Here is a 17,673-nt window from a genome sequence, read left to right on the forward strand (position 1 = left end):
AGCCAAACATGCTAGCCTGCTGCAACACAGACCCAGGGTCTGGGCCACGCCCCCAAAGCTGCAGACTTTAACTAAAAACAGCTCAGCACCTGTCTCCAGCTCCCAGACACCCAGCTCCCAATGGGATCCAAACCCCAGATAAATCCGTTTTACTCTGAATGAAGTTTATACAGGGTAAATTCATAAATTGTTCACCCTCTGTATCAGCTCTTTGCTCCTCCAGGTATTAATCACTTACTCTGGGTTTATTAAGAAACAAAAGTTATTTTATTAAGTATAAAAAGTAGGATTTAAGTGGTTTCAAGTAATAACAGACAGAATAAAATAAGTCACAAAGCAAAATAAAACAAAACACTCAAGCCGAAGCCTAATACATTAAGAAACCAATTACACGTAATATCTCACCCTCAGAGACGTTTTGCTTGGGTTCAGGTTGTGATACTGAGCACAGGGGTTCCTTCACTCTCTCTTCTTGTACCTTCTATAGTGGGGAATGGATCAGCTTCCGAAACTGTAGAGAAAGTAGCCTTAGAAAGCCAAGTGGAGCTGACTGAAAACTGCAATAAACATTCAGGTTCACCCTAGATCAATATCCCCACCCCCCCCACCCCAATTTTCTCGGTGAAACAAAACAAAAAAATCATTTTCAGAAGAACTTAACTCCCATTCAGGCACCAAACGCTTTTGCAAGATTTCCAGAAAGGCTCACCACACTGAGTGCTGAGCTATTTTGGGGCGGGGTGGGGGGAAGCCAGTACCAATTGTGAGTGCTGGCTGTTTGACTATGTGGCCCACCGTGCGGGAGTTTGAGGTTCGTCCTAAAGCTGAGTGTCTGTATTCTGCCTCTATCCTATATCTGACCACCTTTTTATTCCCCTAATACATGAGCAGGGAGACTAGAACACCTCAGAACTCACAGGGTTCTAGGAAACCTGCAACTTTAGGGTGATTGTGTTTAAAAACCAGATGTGCTGTAGTTGTTGAAAGAGAGATGCCGTCTTGGCATCCCTGAGCAGCTCATCAAATATTGAAGGAAACTAGGGTGGAGAGAGGGCTTTTTTCCATAGTGTCAGGATGGCTGAGTAGTCTAAGGCGCCAGACTTAAGGCTCTGTCTTTCCTGTACTTGGGTTTTCTGGTCTCCCTATGGACGCGTGGGTTCAAATCCCACTCCTGACAGAAGCTCTTTATTCTACCTGAAGAAATGGCCTTATTTCAATCTCTCTCGTAACATTTGAAGAGCGCTTGCTTAGGATTTTTGTTGGAATACCAGCAAGAGAAGTTAGAGGGAATTTTAAATACCTTCAGAATCTGTTTGCTAGCTAGAGAGTGAAGGAACCAGGAAAGAAGGCAAATGTCAGAAAACGAACCTCAGCGGGCAAAGAAACTTCCTCAGTGCTCCTTCTTCACTCTCTGTGCCTTCGAGAAGCTTTCTTGCCCAGCCCGACTAGCTCAGTCGGTAGAGCATGAGACTGTAAAATGCCAGTGTCGACAAGCCCTGAGGCTCTATTAAATGTGCCTTCTCAGTCCTTTTGTCTTCTTTCAGTCCATTTCCTTTCCTTTCTCAAATACATCCATAAATTCTATGCTTGCTTCCTCTTTATTTTTCCTTTCATGAAACTTTAACGTCTAAAGGAGGGAGTTAGCCTGCATTCTGGGGAGAGGAACAAACCATCATTTGGGAGATTACCAGCTACTTAACCGATATGAGAATAGAAGAATCCCAGCCCTTTGTCCTGCATATATAGTTCCCAGCCAGCAGTTTTCTCTCTGTTTTGTTTCTTTTGAGATAACTACAAACAACCTCATGTCCCTTTTTCATGTCAGAGAAATCTGTCGACTGATTAGCACATTTCCCTTCCTTTCCTAGCTAGGCAGGGTCGGGGTGTGAGGAATGAGAAAATAACAATTAGAAATTTTTAACCCAGCCTTTTAACACACAACACCACTTTCCCTTTTGAAATAACATTATTTCCTTAGCCCTTTTTAACACTCAACCTCTTCTTCTTCTTCAGGTGATGTTACCACAAGCTCTGAGCTACTAATTTCCTTAATGTGCCCTGGATGTTTTTAGCCCAGTAAATTCGTACAAAATAGAAACAGAAAACAAATTAAAACCATTTCCAATATTATAAATTGAGGATACGTCTTTTTTCTTTTTTTAAACAAAATAGTTTTTTTGCCATCTTGTTTTACTTTCCAACGGGTTTTGGTAAAATCATCACAAATTCCGTGAGGAGGGGTTAGAGACAGGTACAAGGAAGCCATACAATGTGGTCCAGCCGATAAGCGGAGGGCTCACATGTCCAACTCGAGGCTTGAACTCACAACCCTGACATTAAGAGTCTCATGCTTTACGACTGAGCGAGATAGGCTGTCTGCGGCAGCAGCTCTTGAGAGGCACGCTCACACTGCAGAAGGAGCCCTAAGGAAGTTTCTTTGCGAGCTGAGATTCTTTTTCCAATGTTTCCCTCCTTTCTTTGTTCCTTTGCTCTCCAGCTAGCAAACAGGGGCTATTAGAAGGCTGGTTAGATGCTGGTTTCTAGACCAGAGAGCTGGGGTTGATTTACCAGCTGATCAGAGAAACCAGCGCAGGAGGGTGGAATTTAGTGTTCTCCTACCAGCGGGAGGTGCTCTTTCACTCACATAGTGAGGGAGAGTCAGAAAAAGCTTCTCAGCTCCTAGAGAGGGGGCAGACAAGCCAGTTCCCCCCAAGCCACACAGGCATTTCTGCAGGACATCAGACCCCCTGCGCAGAAGCTCCTCAAAGGAAATCTCAAAGAAGGGAACAACTGTTCGCCTTAAGAGGTGGGTGAGCTGGACCTCAGGAATGGAAGAGGCAAATGGTCAGTTTCTCCCTGATGGTTACTTACAAATTCCATGGTCTATAAAGTGGAATGAAAGGTTTGGGATGAATATTTGATGGACTGAAATGTTTTGGTTGACCCAAAATAATGTTTTGGTTTTGTTTCAACAAGAACATTGGAAAAAATATTCATCTTGGGTCAAGCTGAATGTCTCTTATTGTCATTGTAAATGTGGTTAGGCTAGCAAGCAAGGGGAAGAATGATTTGCACGTCTATGTGTGTAAAAGGCCATGCAGCCTGGACTTCGAGGTGCACAGTGGAAACCTGCCCGCATTCTGCTGCTAGTCAGTGGGGAGCTTTGATTTTTATATGGTCACCAAAGCCCTTCCCAACATCATGTAGAAGAAGCGGGAATCGGGAAACAAATGTGGATTTCTTCAATTTGCAAGTGAAGAACAAACTAAGATTTTTTTACTATGAAATTAACTTCCCTGGCTGGAAATTAATTTCCCTGGCTTCTTCAAGGTTCATATTTGTTAAGTAGCTGGCAATCTCCCAAATGAGTCTAGTCCTTCCCTCAAAATGCAGGGTAAACCCTCCCATCAGACCTTAACATTTCATGAAAGCAAAAAATAACAAGGAAGAAAGCTTGATAAAGGACTTGGAAAGAAAGAAAACACAAAGAATACGAAGCAAAACAAGACATTGTTTCTGCCCGGTTTCGAACCGGGGACCTTTCGCGTGTGAGACGAATGTGATAACCACTACACTACAGAAACCACTTGAGGCAAGCATTTGGCCCATTTCATACAGTTTTCTTAGTAGCCACTGCATCAGCTATCATTGTTTCTCTTTGAAAAACAGGAAAATAAAGTACACCAGTAGCTTCTTTTTTAACTCAAACAACTCAAACTGCAATAGCTCCTCCAATTTCCCCTTCTCACAAGGAGACAAAACACAGGAAAGCTCCCAACCAAGAAAGCTCACTTTCACTTCACTTTCCCATGGACATTCCCTGTCAACTCCCAGGCATAACAATGCAACACTCTTAAATGCACTACAAGAAAGATGAGGGAGGGAAACCTGCAGGTACTTAGATCCCTCCAGCTTCGAATGAAACCACTTCTGGGGAAGGGTCTGGCTTACCCAGGAGGACAAGGAGATGAAACATGGACTTGCCTGTGCTGTGCAAAATAGCATGATCCCGGAGCCCAGGTGGGGCCAGGCTCAGGACTTTGCCTGCTTCCTGCCTGCACAGAGTTGACAAACTGGGGGCAGACAAAGCTGGGAGCCCCGATATATGGTTTGAGAACTGCAAAACTAAGCATCTCTGATGGTATCTTCTAGACTGAGCACTGAGTCCCATTGAGTAGATAGAAAGATTAACCTAAAGAATCTATACAGAAGCTTGTGGAACCCCATAAAATTGGGTCCCTAATCCATGAACTATTGGAACTCATTTACAAAACTTTTCTTAAACATTACATGAACATATTGTCTCCTACTATAGAATTAGAATTTATAATCCCTATTCCATGATGAGATATCTTTGAGCTATAATGTATCTTAATTAAAAATATCTTTAGAGAGGTTTTTTCCTCAAAAAGCATTTTATCCAAAAGAATCCAATTTAAATAATAAAATCCGATTTTTTAATTTTATTTTTTTTTAATCATTGATTTTTATCCACCCTGGAAAGTAGCCTTAGAAAGGGTAGAGAAGTTGACCAAAAAAAAAAAAAAATCCCAACTCACGTCCCTTATGGTCTACTACAGAGGTAGTCAATTATTTTTTGTCAAGGTTCAAATTTCTTGGTCAAGGTATAGAAAAGGTCCAGACTCCAGAGAAAATAATTTTTAAAAATGATAATAATAATAATAAGTAAAGAAAAAGATTTCAGGGTCCATTCAAAAGTGTCTGGTGATCCAGATTTGACCTAGGCCTGGTTAGGGTTCTCTTTGCTGCTGCCTTGGTTCCATCCTCAATCAGAGAAAGAAAATTTTCAACACAATTCTCCTTTCATTCTTCACTGCGAATTAAAAGAAACGCAGCACTTTCCCCCCCAGTAGCTTATTATCTGGCCTTTTTTTTGCCCTGTCCCTTATAAACAGCACAAAAAAGGGCATTTTTAAAAAAGCAAAGATTTTGAGATGGGGGAGAACTGGCTGATTCCGACTGCCCATCTCAATTCACTCGTGTGTATAACTGAATGAATCTCTTTGGATACACAGCAATACTGCAGCATAAATCTAATTCAATGGATATACTAGAAGTGATATTGTCTAAATAACAGAAACAGCAATATCCACAAGAGGTCACAGACTCGTCGGAGATTGGTTTGAGCTGACAAAGAGGCATGGCCCATTTTTCTGCTAGGAATTAAACTTCTTTGTTCCATTTTTTCTGCTTTGAGTCTTATTTCCTCACTTCTCAGGTAGTGTGGTGTCAGGTTTCCTTCCCCACTCTGAACTCTGGGGTACAGATGTGGGGACCTGCATGAAAGACCCCCTAAGCTTATTCTTACCAGCTTAGGTTAAAGCTTCCCCAAGGCACAGATTCCTTTCTTGCCTTGTGATCACTGCCATCACCAAGTGATTTAACAAACAATCAGGGAAAGGACCACTTGGAGTCCTATTCCCCCAAAATATTCCCCCACGCCCTACACCCCCTTTCCTGGGGAAGGCTTGAGCATATATCCTCGCCAATTGGTTACAAAGGGACTACAGACCCAAACCCCTGGGTCTTAGAACAATGGAAAAATCAGTCCGGTTCTTAAAAGAAGGATTTTATTGAAAGAAAAGGAAAAGGAATCACCTCTGTAAAATCAGGATGGTAAATACTTTACAGGGTAATCAGATTCAAAACACAAAGGATTCCCCTCTAGGCAAAACTTTAAAGATACAAAAAAAACGGGATAAACCGTCCTTTGCCTGACTGTTTGTTAAATCACTTGGTGGTGGCAGCAATCACAAGGCAGGAAAGGAATCTGTGCCTTGGGGAAGTTTTAACCCAAGCTGATAGAAATAAGCTTAGCGAGTCTTTCATGCAGGTCCCCACGTCTGTACCCTAGAGTTCAGAGTGGGGAGGGAACCCTGATATGTGGCTAGCAAACACTCAGGTGGGTGAGATAATATCTTTCACTGCACCAGTTTCTGTTGGTGAGAAAAACAAGCTTTCCTGGGACCTGCATGGCTATAACTACATTGCAAACCCTCATAAGACATGAATGGGTTCTTCTTTCACACTAGAATGCATCACTTTTGGTGTTACGCCAAGAACTATTTATTAGCCCACATAACCATTTCTTCTCTGCATTTTGAGATTATCGTTTGGGTGTAATGCCATCACTGATGAAAATTCCAAATGGCCAATTAGCAAGCACCAACATAAAGAACAGACAATTATTAATCTGCCCCACTCCTAGCCCTGCCCTGGATCTCTGCAATGGTTTAGAAAATATTTTCACATAGATATTTGCGTATAGGGAAGTTATTAATTGTGGCAACTTCAATCTAGAAAGAGGGAGCAGTAAGCTAACTTGCTCAAACACAGATTTCCCCATCTATGTGAAAGAAAGAATTAGAAAGAAATAAAGAAAGTGAATCCAACATCAATGATTCGGAACTTTCCTTTGAAATGCTAGGTGCAATGAATCAGTGAATATTCCCATAAGTAAACTCATGTAAGTGACAGAAAGGAGGGCCTAGGAAAAGGCTGTAAAATGTCATGTTAAACATTAATTCATGAGCAAAGTTGTGTGGCAATTAAATTAAGACCCTAACATTTCATAAAAGGAAAGAATAATGAACAAAAAGTGTGGGAAACGCAGGTGTATTTCAGAAAAGGGCTTGGAATGAAGGAAGACCAAAACTGATCAGTAGAGAGAAAAGGCATTGTTTCTGCCTAGTTTTAAGCCAGGGACATTTTGCGTGTGAAGCAAACACGATAACCACTCCACAACAGAAACCGATTGTGCCCAGCTTTGGATGTCCCCTTCTAAGGCTTTCTCAGCTGCCAGTGTATATCCGCTCACTCAGTTTCCCTTTGAAGAACAGGACAACAAAGAGCTTACTTTCCAAACTCAAACAGTCATCAGAAATGCTGCAAAGTCTCATCCAATTTGCCCTTCTCACAATGAGGCCAAAACGCAGGCAAATCTCAGAATCAAGAAAGCTCACATCCACTCCACTTTTCCATGGACATTTCCCTGTCAGTGCCTAGGGAGCAACCAACAAGACAAGAAACCAAAATGCAGTAAAATTGAGGGCAAGTTTCTCACCATAGGTTTCACTGACTGGGGGGCAGGGTCATTTCGAAAAGTTTTGCCATTTAATACCAGAAGATTTGGTTATTTTCTCCTTCCCTGAACTGGAAAGCAAGGAGATAGGTGTGTGAACAAGCACTCCTAAGCAAAGGAAACAAGACACCCAACATGGGGCTCTAACCCATCACCATGAGATTAAAACCTGGGCTACACTACACGATTAAGCCAACCTACAGCACCTTAGGTTGTCCTAATTACCTCGCTGTACACACTACAGCCTTGTCCCACCTATGTCAGTGCCCTGCTACACGCACATAGTAACTCCACCTCCTCAAGTGGCATAGGGCTATCTATTGATCTATCTATCCCCCTAAACCCCGTCTATCTATCTATCTATCTAACTATCTAAAGGCAACTTTTTGCTGTTGTTTCAGGTGGAGCACTCAGTGTGCTGAGTTTTTCTGAAAATCTGGCTCTAGAAAATTCTGGCCAATACGTCTGGAAGTTCCAAGAACCATAACATTATGAAGGAATTCAAGGTCCTTTATTATATTATTAATTATCATTCATTATTATTTGTATAGCAAAGATTAATCTTTCAGTATTTTAGATCCAACTCTACATTGATTCCTGTTGCTATGTGCAATATATCTATATCTATCTATATAAACACAACCATTTTTTGCTGTTGTTTCTCTGTATTTCGACCCTTTCTTTGTCTTTGATGCTCAAATGTGGAAAATAATACTTACTTTAGTGTCTGATTAGTCGGGATAAATTTAAACGCTAAGACTCAGATCTGCAATAGTATTTAGGTGCCTAAATCCCATTGAAATACCCAGCATCTTTGAGGATCTGGTCTATGTTCTTTTTCAGACAGTAAGGAAATGAAAACTTTGAAGGGTTTCTGTCCAGTTTTAACCTAGGCACTGCTGTGTGATAAGTGAACATCATAACCGCTAGGCTACAGAAACAGCTTTGATACTGCTCCTTAGCTACAGCAACTCCAGGCATGGGCCTCACTGTCCAACCAAGCCGGAAAGAACAAGGATGCTAGATTTTGTATACAATAATCTTCTGTTTCCAGCTGCTTTTTTACTTCTATATTTATCACATACCCAACAAACTTTTTTGTCTGTAGCCATCTGTCAGTCTCTTTATTCTCAAAAGACAAACTGATTCACTAAATAAATGTGTGACTAATTTGGTAAATTGCCTCCGCCACTGTACTGGGACAGGTTACCATTTCAGGCCTGATAGCAAATTATTTCCTTTTTTTTTTCCTCTCTAAAAAACAAAATTGTTTCAAAATGCCAATGTGAATCTAACTCCCATTAGTCACTCAGCTGCTCTCCTTTTCCTCCACAAAACTGGCTCACCTCAAGCAATGCCAAGTCTCTGCTGGAGAAAGGGGTTAGAATTTACCTAACTGGGTGCCCTGAACGCCCAGCTTCTGAAGCTATTTAAATTCCCTCCAATTTCTCTTGCAACTACTGTACTAGAAATGCTAAGCCATGGGTGTTGTAATGTTATATGAGAGATTGTACTGAGACCATTCCTTCAACTAAAAGAAAAGGGTTGTGTCAGGAGTGGGATTTGAAGCCTGGCCTCCATCCAGAGATCAGAACACCCAAGTAAGGAGAAAATAAAGCTCTGTGTCTGGCTCCTTAGACCAGTGCTACTCAAAGTGGTGGTCCGCGAGCCAGCGGCTGCCGGTCTGCGCGCACATTGGAAAACAAAATTGCCGGTCCCCCACATCAGATCGTTTGAGAAGCACACTGCCTTAGACCACTCAGACACCACCAAAAAAGTGCCTTTGCCCCCTCCTTCTTTTCTTTAGTGTTATGAGCTGTTCCGGGAGGCCAAGAAGCCATATTTTTTTTCAAATTCTAGGGCCCTTCTACAGCATAGTTCATTTTTATACACAATCACCCTGAGCAAAATTTGCAGGTTTCCTGGAGTCTCTTTAGCGAGGTGTTGTAATCTCACTGCTGACTTATTATGTGAATAAAAGATGTACGCCAGGACTGAGGCAGAATCCAGACATTCGGCTTTATGAGAAAGTAATGGTGAACCTCAAACTCCTGCACTGTGGCCCATGTAGTGAAGCACCCACAATCCGTACCAGCTTTTATTCAGAATAGCTCAGCATTCAGTGTGTTGAGACCATCTGAAAATCTGGCTCTAGAGGTGGGTACCAGTGCCAAATCTTCTGAAAATTCTGGCCGATATGTCTGGAAGTTCCAAGCACCATCAGAACTTGGAGCATTTGCTAGAACCTGATGAGAAAACCTTCGTTCTACTGAACTCAGGAGAAATTTTCTCCTTTAGTCACAATCACAATGTTGCATCGTGATCACAGGTTTAGGTTTCAAGTTAATTTCTTTTTGGTTTATATGCAATGTGAAACAAACACACCTCTGTGGGCATTTGGACAGAGGGCTAGAAATAGATCTGCCCCTAACCCACAATTAAGAGGCTAATAATCCTTCTCTCTAGATGGTTAATTCCAAAGACTTGAATATAGACCTGCGTGAAAGGTTTTTTGGATGAATATTTTATTTACTGAAAGATTTTAGTTTAACCAAAAATCTTTTTTTTTTAGTTTTGTTTCCACAAGAAAACTGAAAAAAATTCCTCTTGGGTCAACCTGAATTATGATGATGATTATTACTATTATTTTATTGGTTTGGCAAGGTAGCAAGCAAAACAACAACTGATTTGCACAGCTCTATTTTTATAAACTGTTCATGGTGGGAGCATGCCTTTTTTCTGCTCTGAGGCTCTAGAACGGTTCCCTTTGTTCAATAAATGTTGACGAAAAGTTTGTTTCCCTGACCGGGAATCGAACCCGGGCCGCGGCGGTGAGAGCGCCGAATCCTAACCACTAGACCACCAGGGAGGTGGTGACATTGGGGCTTTATCACCATTCTAGGCTTTTTCAGGCAACTTTCTCTTAAATATTCATCTTCAGTCAACTTGAAGTATTACTGTTATTATCATTTTCCTTTGGCTAGCTAGCAAGCAACAAATTAAATCACTTCCACACCTCCATTTCTATAACAGGGGATTGAGCCTCGGATTTAAGGTGAACAGTGGCAACATGCCCACAGTTTGCACAGAGCTTTGCTTTTCACACACTCGCCAAACACCTTCCCAGCATCCTGAAAGCTAAGCGGGAGGCTGAAGGAGTCACATACCTGCTCAAGGTGCTTCTGATGTTCCAGAAGGGAGACAGACAGGAAAAAATATCAATCCACAGTGACACGAATGAGAATGAATACCCAATCGTCTTTCGACGTAACTACTTCGTTAATTGTCAACCTTCCTATCATTATCCCCATCAAATGATGATGATGTACACTTGCCTTTATATCCCAGTGTGCCATGGACCTCTACAGGTTGCATTAGCCAATCCAACCATTTGGCACTCAGAGATGGGTAACTCTGTATTGTGCCTGATTCTTGTGCAGCTATACAAGGCTGGTAGATGCAGATACTTTCACCTCTTCTTAACCAACACTAATCCCTCCCCCTTCCCAACATACACACAGGCAACCATGACATTGCTCCTTTTCTCCCCACATGTTGGGGTATGAGGTTTGATCTGGTGAGGAACTGGTTTTAATAATACACATAGACACAGAATATGTCTGATTCCATTCTTAGGGGCAACAGTTGCACAAACGCACAGAGTCTGATTCCAGCCTGAAAGTACAGTTTACACACACACACACACACAGAGTCCTCTACAGTACAAAATTATTTCAAAATTATTCTATTCAAATTTTTTGAAGCGATTTTATACATTCGGTCTTGTGTGTCCCCACTAAAGCACGTGAATTTGGCGGAGTGCATCCACAGTACTGAGGCTAGCATTGAATGTCGGAGCAGTGCACTGTGAGTAGCTATCCCACAGTTCCCGCAGTCCCTGCTGCCCATTGGAATTCTGGGTTAAGCTCCCAGTGCCTGATGGGCCAGAAACATTCTCGTGGGTGTTTCTGGGTGTGTGTCGTCAGTCGCTCCTCCCTCTGTGAAAGCTACGGCAGATAATCGTTTCGCGCCTTTTTGGTGTGCAGACACCATACTGCTTTCAGCAGATGGTGCAGTATGGTGCACTGCTTCTCTCCTGGTACAATGAATCCACCTCGCATTACCTCTCATCTTTCTATGTCATCTCTCTGAGTACCTACTCTTTCTCTTCCTCATCGACCGCTTCCGCTGCCACCTCTGCTCGGCCATCGTGAACTGAGCAGCACAACTTCCGCCGCCAACTCTGCTCTCCCGCTCTTGCCGTGCTACCGAGCTTCTCCATATTGTCTGTCCTGGGCTCCCGCCTCTGTGAAAGCTACAGAAGACAACCATTTCGCGCCTTTCTTCGCCTATCGTGAACCTAACCAGTGGCTGCGAAACTTTTGTATGCGTAGGGTCACTTTCATGGAACTTTGTGGCTTGCTGTCCCCTGCCCTGAAGCACAAAGACACCAAAATGAGAGCAGCCCTCACAGTTGAGAAGCAAGTGGCCATAGCCCTGTGGAAGCTTGCAACGCCCAACAGCTACCGGTCAGTCGGGAATCAGTTTGGAGTGGGCAAATCTACTGTGGGGGCTGCTGTGCTGCAAGTAGCCAACACAATCATTGACCAGCTGCTATCAAGGGTAATGACTTTGGGAAATCTGCAGACCATTGTGGATGGCTTTAATGCACTGGTGCGAGAGACGGAACGCATATCCCTATCCCTGAAACACCGGGGAGGCCAGTACATAAACCACAAGGGGTACTTTTCCATGGTGCTGCAAACACTGGTGGATCACAAGGGAGGTTTCACTGACATCAGCATGGGATGGCCGGGAAAGGTGCATGACGCTCACATCTTCAGGAACTCTGGTCTGTTTGAACAGCTGCAGGAAGGGATTTACTTCCCAGACAAGAAAATTACTGTTGGAGATGTTGAAATGCCAATAGTTATCCTCGGGGACCCAGCCTACCCCTTAATGCCCTGGCTCATGAAGCCGTACACAGGCCCCCTGCACAGTAGTAAGGAGCATTCAACTATAGGTGAGCAAGTGCAGAATGGTGGTAGAATGTGCGTTTGGACGTTTGAAAGCGCACTGGCGCAGTTTACTGACTCGTTAGATCTCAGCACAACCAATATTCCAATTGTAATTGCTGCTTGCTGTGTGCTCCACAGTATCTGTGAGAGTAAGGGGGAGACGTTTATGGCGGGGTGGGAAGTTGAGGCAACTCGCCTGGCAGCCAATTTCTCACAGCCAGACAACAGGGCGATTAGAAGAGTGCAGCAGGGTGCGCTGCATATCAGAGAAGCTTTGAAAGCCAGTTTCATGACTGGCCAGGATACGGTGTGACAGTTGTGTTTGTTTCTCTTGAAGTTACCTGCCCCCTATATATATGAAAGGAAATAAAGTCACAATTGTTTAAAAACTGTTCTTTATTCTTTGTTGCACAACACACTGAGAGAAATCAAAAGGTAGACTGGGGCTTGGGGCGAATTGGGTTACGGGGGTGGAGGAAGAGGGAAGGACAAGTCCAGAAACCAAATCAAACTTTCGGATATGCCAGCTTTCTGCTGCTTGTGCAATCCTCTGGGGTTGAGTATGTGGGTGCCCGTAGCCGCTCCCCCGCCCCCGCGTTCTTGGGCGTCTGGGTGAGGAGGCTATGGAACTTGCGGAGGAAGGAGGGCGGTTATACAGAGGCTGCAGCGACAGTCTGTGGTTTTGCTGCCTTTCCCGCATTACATCCACCATACAGCGGAGCATGTCAGTTTGCTCCCCCATGAGTTTGCCCATAGAATCCTGCCTGCTCTCATCATGCACGTCCCTCCTCTCTTCATGTACATGTAACGCTTTACGGGACTCCGCAATTGTTTGCCTCCACGCATTCAGCTGGGCCCTATCAGTGCAGGAGGACTGCATGAGCTTGGTGAACATGTCATCCCTGGTTCGCTTTTTCCGCCTTCTAATCTGGACCAGCCTCTGGGACACAGTAGATAGGGGCCGCGTTGAAACATTTTCACCTGCGGGAGGAGAAAAAAGGAGGGTAGTATTTTAAAAGATACATTTTAGAGACCAAAGGGGACACTCTTTCTCAGTGAAACAGGCAAGTCATAGTACACAGCACATGTTCTTTCTGTACAAGGCATTTCACCTCTTATACTGAAGTGCCTGCCATTTTGGTGTGAGTAAGCCACCACACACGGCCGGGCAACAGAATTCAGCTGCAGGCAGCCAGTAAGCCCTAGGGGCATGCGGGGTTCTGCTTCTTCCACATTCATTTCAATGCTTTCAGACTGCCAGGCCCCCTTTCGCATAGCAAGCCTGGGTTTCCCCCCACCCTCCCACCGTGTGGCTCTGATCAGGCTCTCACTCACCAGAAGTGCCTTCTCCAGGGTCATGGTCCAGGAGCCCGCCTTGGGAGTTGGGGGAGGCTGTTGGCTCCAGCGTTAAGACTAGTTCCTGGCTAGGGGCAAAAACGGATTCCCCACTTGCCGCCTGTGTGCTGTCCTCCTCCTCCTCTTCGTCCTCCAAAAACTCATCCTCCTTGTTCCGTGCAACTCCCCTCTTGCAGGTGTCCATGGACAGTGGTGGGATAGTGGTGGCGTCACCCCTCATAATAGCATGCAGCTCACTGTAGAAGCAGCATGTATGGGGCTGTGACCCAGAGCGCCCATTCACCTCCCTGGCTTTTCGGTATGCTTGCCTGAGCTCCTTGATTTTTGTACGACACTGCTCTGTGTCCCTGGAGTAGCCTCTTTTGTCATGGCCCTGGAGACTTTAGCGTACATATCTGCGTTTCTTTTTTTGGAACGTAGTTGTGCCATAACAGATTCGTCTCCCCAACATGCGACGAGATCCAGCACCTCCCGTTCAGACCATGCTGGAGCTCGTCTGCGAATCCGGGACTGCGTGGTTTCTTGTGATGATGGACTCTGCATGGTCGCCTGTGATGATGGACTGTGCTGATGGTCACCTGTGCTGATGCTGACCAAACAGGAAATGAAATTCAAAAGTTCCCGGGGCTTTTACTGCCTACCTAGCTAATGCATCGGAGTTGAGAGTGTTGTCCAGAGCGGTCACAAGGGAGCATTCTGGGATAGCTCCCGGAGGCCAATAACGTCGAATTGCATCCACAGTACCTGTAACCCAGAACTGCGATCTCAATTTTAGCGCTACTCCACTTGCCGAGGTGGAGTACAGAAATCGGATTAAAGAGCTCTTTAAATTGAAAAAACTGGTTTGGTCATGTGGACGGAATCAGTTTTATTTCGAATTAACTCGGCTAATTCCGAAATAACCGCGTGTCATAGACCAGGCGTCAAACTTGAGACAGGCAACCAGACACCGCAAGTGAGGCAGCAGCGTGCATGCCTAGAGGCAGAAACATAAGCACTTAGGGGAATTTTGCAGCAAAACTTTAGGCATTGAGTGAATTAAGGCACTTACAGGTTAGGCAACAGCTAAGTGGGGGCTTTGACGACCTCAGTGGCGCCTAAATGTTGAACTTAGGTGTCTAAAGTAGTAGTGTTGTGTTAATTAAGATGGACTATGTGGGCCCAAAAAGTCAAAGGGGTTATCATAACCCAGTCACTGTCCAACATCAAACAATGTTAAACAAGGTTCAGGGTTTGATACACACAGGCCTCAGCCTGCTTAATCCCATGGCAAACACCCCATTAAAATCCTTTTAACCTTTTATTAAAGATAAAGAAAAGAAGAAAGCACAATTAAAGGCCACCCCTGCATTAGGCTATTGAGAAATGCTAGTTTCAGAAAGAGTTTGGCCACATTTTCACTTTCCTTACATTCTCCTTCTCCAGTTCTTCCAGCCGGGCCAGCAGGACTCGCTCTTGTTCCTCCGGAAATTGCCACAGTTTCTCAAACTCAGACACAATCTTCTGCCTCCCAGCCCATCTTTCTATGTAAGGAACAGACAAAATCCAGGAGGGAATGGGCAGCTGTCCAGGATAGACAGAGTCAGGGGACGTTTCACAGCCCAGTTTAGCAGGGTGAATTTCATTGAAACTCTCTAAGAATTCAGTGATGGATGCCATTCTTGTGAATACTCATTCTCCAAAAGTCTTGCCTGGGGCCGGATTTCTCCCCCCAAAATTCAGCTGGAGTCTTTCATTAGACAGTGGTGCTATAATTATGGGCTGTATAATACACAGAGGGAAAACAGCTCTGCTAGCACTGATTCGGCTCCATGAGTAGCAGCATCGTTGGAAGCCCAAGTGTAGACAAGAAACAGCAGACTTTTTTGTTGTGGCTGATATACACGTATAAGGTTTGCCTATGTCAATTAGAAATTTGGAGAGAAAAAAAATCAGTCCTAACTAACATGGCCATGTCAGCAAAAGCCCTACTGTAGGTGCAGTTATACCAGCAAAAAGGGCCTTTTTGAGGTCTCATGACTACCATGAAATTGCTTCTGCTTTTGGGGAAGTCCTTTCTATACTGCTACCCCTTTTGACCCAAGCATTTAGCCAATGTTTGGGGTGTTATGGGTTGCTGCCAGTCGGAGGAGAAATTGACAATGGAGTCAGTTCTTTGTATTTCAATCATGCACCCTGTTTATTTACAAAGCATGGACAAAGTCCTGTTTCCCTGAACAGGGCAGGAATCAAACAACAGGAGATTTTCTTGTCTCACAATTCCATACCTCTTTCTAGCCAGCACTCTGCTCAAAATCTCTCTCTCTGTTTTTTTCCTAAGGGACACAACACTACGTGTGTATCTTTGGCTGCATCCGGGGCTCCTTTGCTGCTTTCGTTGAGTGTTTCTGTGGTGTTTCTGCTGCATCTCTCTCTCACACACACGTTCATCCAACTATAACCAGCTCTCCTGCATTTGTGTTCCATCCCCCAGTGAAACCCATCCACCCACATCATTCAGATCCCTATTTATAGCCTGTGCTTTGGGTGGAGGCTCCTATTGTTTCAGCTCTCTTATTCCATGAAGGAGCTTTGTGTTCTTGACATCTCTCCTGCACGAAGGATGGCCTGTTATATCCACCAGCTTCAATGGGGTTTCACCCAAACCCCAACATAACCATAGACGCCAACTCGATGGGTACTCCGCGGCTGGACGAGCCACTAGAAAAAAATAGACACCCGCCCTGTCAATCAGCTCCTCTCCCTCCCCCTCAGCGCCTCCCTTCCATCATTGATCAGCTGTTAAGAGGGGGGTAGGAGATGCTGGGGGGAAGGGAGAGGAGCGGGGCTAGGAAGAGGCGGAGCGAGGGCAGGGCAGCGGTGGGAAGAGGCAGGGTGGGGCCTTGGGGGAAGGTGTGGAATGGGGGCGGGTCCTGGGGCAGAGCAGGGGTCAAGCACCCCCCGGGGAAATGGGAAAGTGGGCGCCTGTGAACATAACTATAAATGTAAGAGATGTGCATCATCAGCCATCAGCATAGTGTGTATGTGTGAGACGCTGATGCCAATGTGCAAGCACAATCTCATATACCCAAGTTAGCTGTAGACACCCCACAATCCCACATATACAGGTTAAATACCTGCATGCATCCGGAAGGTGAATTACATTTTCCCCACCTTGTATATGGGAATTTTTCTAACTTCTGTCGTTTTCTTTTACTCCCATGTTTGGAAGTTTTGGACATTTTCCCTGTTCCAATAACATCCATCTCGCTGCAACGAGGTGGAGAACATACACTTTCAAACCATGTTTTGGATCATTTCACTCTCTCATCTCTGTAGTGTGTTGGTAGCTCACATTCATGAACTCATTTACCCTCACAGGCCCTCTGCGAGTTCAGGAAGGTGTGCAACCCCGACACTCCTGATGGAGAATCTGTGGCCCCGAGTGGTCTAATGACTCGCTTCAAATTACACAGGAATCCTGAGGCAACACCAAGAAAGGAGCCTGCATCTCCTGAGTCCAAAGCTAACACCTGAACTACGAGGCCATTCTTCCTTCTTTTGTTTGAGCTAGAATAGCAGTACATTGAAATCCAAGGGATTCCCCCCCGCCCCGCCATCAATCTCCAATCTGCTGCTTGCTCATCCTGGAGGTTCTTGATTGCCACTGGGACACAAACTTTCACCTGTTTGGATGTCTGTGTTGCAAAAGATCTGGGGGGTGGGGGGGTGTTAGAGCTCTGCCTTAATATATCAGACACAACCAGCTCCTGTCCCCCAGTGAAGAGATAGTGCTGTGTTTGTGCAAGGGCTCAGAATCAGTCTCTGCTAACAAGCGTGATGTATGCACGGCCTTGTCTACACACAGCTTTTCACTGGCTTAACTAAAGGGGTGTTGCTTGAAATGGATTCATTCACACTGATGCAAGCCTCCATGTAGTTCTCAGGCAGCGCTTTACAACCAAGGATCTCAATTCACTTTCCAAAGGAGGCCAGTATCAGCCCCATTTCTGAGATGGGGAGAGAGAGGTATAGAGCCGTGCTCAAACTCCCCCAACAGGCCAACAGCTATGCTGGAAATGGAACCCAGGTCTCCTGAATCCAGTGCTGTACCCCCTAGGCCACACTGCCTTCCATATGAATGGCTCATTGCAATTTCACTTACTCCATTTTTTTTTCCTTTTTAAACCCACCAGGAGAGACAAAAGGGCCCTTAGG

The 17,673-nt window shown here is 44.7% G+C and overlaps 3 non-coding genes across 3 annotated transcripts; 1 reads left to right on the forward strand and 2 right to left on the reverse strand.

Moving 5' to 3' along the window:
- The first annotated feature begins 1,068 nt into the window (after window positions 1-1,068).
- Window positions 1,069-1,177, forward strand: TRNAL-UAA (transfer RNA leucine (anticodon UAA)). The gene is made up of 2 exons: window positions 1,069-1,106; window positions 1,132-1,177. It is a non-coding gene; the product is annotated as a tRNA-Leu (tRNA).
- A 2,334-nt stretch (window positions 1,178-3,511) lies between these two features.
- Window positions 3,512-3,584, reverse strand: TRNAV-CAC (transfer RNA valine (anticodon CAC)). The gene has a single exon. It is a non-coding gene; the product is annotated as a tRNA-Val (tRNA).
- Window positions 3,585-9,899: 6,315 nt separating this feature from the next.
- On the reverse strand, window positions 9,900-9,971 carry TRNAE-CUC (transfer RNA glutamic acid (anticodon CUC)). Its single transcript has one exon. It is a non-coding gene; the product is annotated as a tRNA-Glu (tRNA).
- Window positions 9,972-17,673: the final 7,702 nt, after the last annotated feature.

This window comes from Eretmochelys imbricata, chromosome 14 (genome assembly GCF_965152235.1).
Source record: "Eretmochelys imbricata isolate rEreImb1 chromosome 14, rEreImb1.hap1, whole genome shotgun sequence".
Lineage (NCBI taxonomy): Eukaryota > Metazoa > Chordata > Testudines > Cheloniidae > Eretmochelys > Eretmochelys imbricata.